The sequence below is a fragment of the Pieris brassicae genome, chromosome 4 (genome assembly GCF_905147105.1).
Source record: "Pieris brassicae chromosome 4, ilPieBrab1.1, whole genome shotgun sequence".
NCBI classification, from domain to species: domain Eukaryota; kingdom Metazoa; phylum Arthropoda; class Insecta; order Lepidoptera; family Pieridae; genus Pieris; species Pieris brassicae.
This window is the reverse complement of record NC_059668.1, coordinates 14,542,012-14,546,212: the sequence shown is the minus strand read 5'-3', so window position 1 is coordinate 14,546,212 and position 4,201 is coordinate 14,542,012. Positions and strand designations below refer to the sequence as shown.

Genomic DNA, 4,201 nt, shown 5'->3' with positions numbered 1-4,201 from the left:
TTATTGTGTTCATCGTGGTTAAAAATTCTATTTTGCTAGAGACAGATGACAGCAATAAACGTTATCTATTATAGAACATTACAGCTACCCCACAGATTTGAAAAAATAAAAACATTTGGTCTTTAATATAATTCGAAAAAAGAAAAACAAAGTTTTTTATCTGTGGTCTTACTTTTGGTAGCTTTCAGTAAATATTGTGCCCACCGATATTATTATTAATTATTAAGTAATTTGGATGTAGATAAGCTGTGGAACAAACTAAGTGACATTTAACATCATCCTACAATAATGCAATAAGGGTAACCACTACCACAAATTACATAGAATTGAAAATTCATAATTCAAAAAAAAGAATAGAAACTATTTTGTTTTATTTGTGGCCAGTCTCACATTAGATTTCCTCGTTGTCACTGTCAGCTGTCTGTGTCGACCCGGTTGGAGGATAATTAATAAACACTGACATAATAACAACAGCGTAGTTAAAAATAATGAACGTAGCCGTGATTTTTCTCATGTAAGGATAAAAATTAATAATTGCACCCTCTTTATACAGTAAAGATAAAAATAGACAAGGTAAAATTCTCCGTGAACATGAAACAATTAGAATAATAGCCAAAGAGTTTTTCTGATCATTTAAGAATATCATTAAATTAATTATATGGTAAATTATAGTTTATTTGAAAAAAATTATCGATGGTACTTAATTAGATAAAAATAAAATACAGCCTAATAAGTCAAATGTTTGCGTCTCTTAAATTTTAAATTAATGTTTTTCACAAGACTCTTAGGTAATTGATCTTTTGTTTCTGTCTAGTTCGCTGTTTCAATCAATTATTGTTTACCCGGGGTCCGATTCAGGGTTTGTCTTGTACCATTTGGCAACGAAAGGGAAGACTCACATTTTTAGTGGGTGCTTTGCCGGCCTTTGAGGGACCAACTTTAACTTTGAATAGTTGGAGGTTGTTGTCTCTCAGAGAAAATTTTCCACGGGTAGTAGATTCCACAGTTCGCTAGTTCACAAAATAAAGTACTTTATGAACCGGACTGTGGAAGACTTTCAGCCATCAAGGGAATGTTGATGAAATTTTGCATAGATACGGCTCGTCCGGTGTTGAAACGACGCAGGAGGGATCAACCCAAACAATTATTCAGAACACTTTATAAATAATAATCTTTTTTTTATAAAAATGTGTTATCCTTTATACATTTCGCACTTGTTATAATTAAATTCTGGGAATGATTCTCATAGTTCGAGTGACTGAACTTAGCTGAACTAAAATACACGCACAAAATGACGATCAAACGCAGCTGCTCAATTCCCGAGATATCGATGACAAAAAGGCAAACAGACACGCTTCACTGTTGCGGTAAATACACATTGGCGAACATATTCTGGGATGCACTACGAGACATTTGTAGATATTTAATATCGAAATAGATCTCTGTCTCTGATATCTGGATGAATGTCAATGTGGATAATGTCACTGTCACTTTGGTATGTAATATGTCTTCATCAAGTTAGGGCAAAAATAAGTTATGTTTAATAATCAAGTGGTTTTCATCGTAGTCTTATTAATAAGTTCAAAGCTAGCGCATAGCGCAATTACTAAGTTACTCGTACGTATATATAAATCCCTTAGTTCCCACCTATATGTGGATCCCATCTCTGTGTGTCTTGTTCTTTACATTTCTTTTTTTTTCATTTGTTCATTTCATTTGTTTTTTTTTTGTACAGAATTGGATGGCAGTTTGGTCTCAATCTTACATGCATTTAAGTGAGATGCGGCCTATCGGACGGCACGCCTTTCCAGGAGATGTCTACATAGACACTGCATGACTTTTGAAAGATTGAAGGGGGCAAGGATGTCCATTCCTTTGCTGTTCACAAGAAACGACGATCCAAATCGTGTAGTATGGCACTCAACAACAAAAGGGTGACTTTAGCGTGCTTTAAGACGAGCGTAGTTATATTTTTTCAATTTTTTGTATAAGAAAACTTATATTGAACTTATGATGAAACTATTGTCGTATATCTACTACAACAATTAATTATCAATTCCTTTGAATGCGTTCATGTGCATGCAAATCTAATTTTAACTATTACGGCAAATCTATTACTATTAAAATTTTCTTTGTTAGTCTATGCAAGAAATGCCCTTCACATACAATAACATTGTTGGAGCAATTTAGAGAATTCAATAGCAGAATGTATTTACTAAAACAACTATTTAGTGTAAACATACCCTAACCACGTTATTAAGTGTGGCTAATAAATTAGTTTTATTTTTTATTAAAATAACTTTTACACATTAAAAATAACACCTTTTTAACGAATTGAAGCTATGTATTATTATGAACTTATAATTATTTTACATAATTTTGAATTTTTCCCGACGTTTCGCGTGATTTACAGAATGCGTGCTCACGGTGACTGAAGACAAAAGGTGTTGAATGTCAAAATGTATCACAGCTGTATAGAAAGTTATATATTATCTGTATTTATTTCAATCACTCTGGGGAATACATAACTCCAATCCGTTAAAAAAGTGTTTTTGTTCTAATAAATTAGTTATTTTAATGCATAAATATACCTATTACTTAACGAGGAATAGAATAATCATAATTAGTAATCTCGGCCGCAGATCTTCGACTTCAAATACCGGAAATATTACATGGGCCTTTTATCTTTTTTAAAAAAAATTCATTATTTCAAGTCCAAAGGATGAACACAGAGTTTTAATTAATATTATATCATTGCTATGCTCAAATATATAAACCTTGTTAGTTCGCTTATCATGATGATGTCATGTTAATCCCCCACTGAAACTTTAATATTACACAAAATAGAAAACTTTCTAGCCTGTTTAATATATAACAAATATGCCAGTTTTTGAAAACTTACAAGAAAAATGTTTGTTTTGTTGAAGGTGTACTTTCAACCAAGCACACATAAACAAGTTGTCCAAAGCGTGAACTTAAAAACTAAAATTGGTAAAGCCATTATGATTTTAAAAAAATCGTATGAATTAATAGTAAATTTGAAATAATTAAATGCAGGTAAAAAAACAGTAGTTCTTTGCTGTGAATGGAAGCTTGATTATCCATATCAAAGATTCTCACCTAGTTTGGAAACCATTCTCCCAATATCTTCTTAACTATATTCTTATTAATTGTTGTAAATGTTATATGGGAGAAAATAAATAAATAGAAAATTACCAAGTTTAATTGAAAGATTTAGTGGCCCAGTGGCGATAAATCTTGGCACTCCGATCACAATTGATGCATCGCACTAAAGTTCTTATTTGGGTTGTTAACGCTATTATATAGTCACAAATGACATACTATCATTGAAATCAGCTATTTATTAATTACCTTAAAGCAAATTTTCGTAAAGTATTTACTATGTTCGCTGCTAGATTTTATTCTGAAAATGTTTTTATTACAGTTGCTCAAAAAGTGACGTATTGCAGGACCATATAGCGACCATAAAAAGAAAAAACCAAGGACAAAGTTTTTACTAAAAAAGATTTTATGATTCATGCCAATATTTCTAAAAAGAAGCTACTAATTTATTTCAATTTAGATTCAGATTTGATGATTTGATTCAATCAGTTAGGTTAGGTTTCATTTCATTTCATGTCATTAAATTTCATTATATATCAATAAAAAATTCTACTGAAAACTTGGCTGTATGGGCATAGTTCCCTTTGGCTACCCAGAATGTGTGAAGAAAACAAAAAAAAAACTTTGCTTATATTATTTTATGGTTGGCGCCATTTTCCAAAAATGATCTTCCGATTTTAGTTGTTTGTTGCACAAAATGAGTAATTTCGACGATATTTTATTTGAATTAACACCACTCGCACTCAGTATAATTGCACAAAATGCTTCGGAGAACATTTTACCGGAAAAGTCAAAAAGTCGCTACACACAGAAAATAGTTTTATTAAATTGCTTAATTTTTTCGCAACTGTATTAAAAATAGTTGTTCAGTACACGTACGGAACCGTCATTGCAACTTGTTCCGACTGTCAGCATCTCTTTGCAATGACAGGCTTTCCGCACTTGTAATGAAATATAGTATTTTGTTCTTGTGTTGCCATAACTATCCAAGCGCAAAGCAAACCTTCCTTTTCTCGAAGAGCTTCGTACTCATAATTGGTTTTGGATTATGTCAGATAAACAAAATATTAGAAATGGC

General features: G+C 31.7%; 1 long non-coding RNA gene across 1 annotated transcript in view; it reads left to right on the top strand.

Annotated features, from left to right (window-relative positions):
* The window catches only part of LOC123708625, a 33,992-nt gene extending 31,841 nt beyond the window's left edge, over positions 1 to 2,151 (top strand). Inside the window, exon 3 of the long non-coding RNA XR_006753630.1 lies at positions 1,736 to 2,151. This is a non-coding gene — a long non-coding RNA (uncharacterized LOC123708625). The remainder of the gene's footprint in view (positions 1 to 1,735) is intronic.
* The last annotated feature ends 2,050 nt before the right edge of the window (positions 2,152 to 4,201 follow it).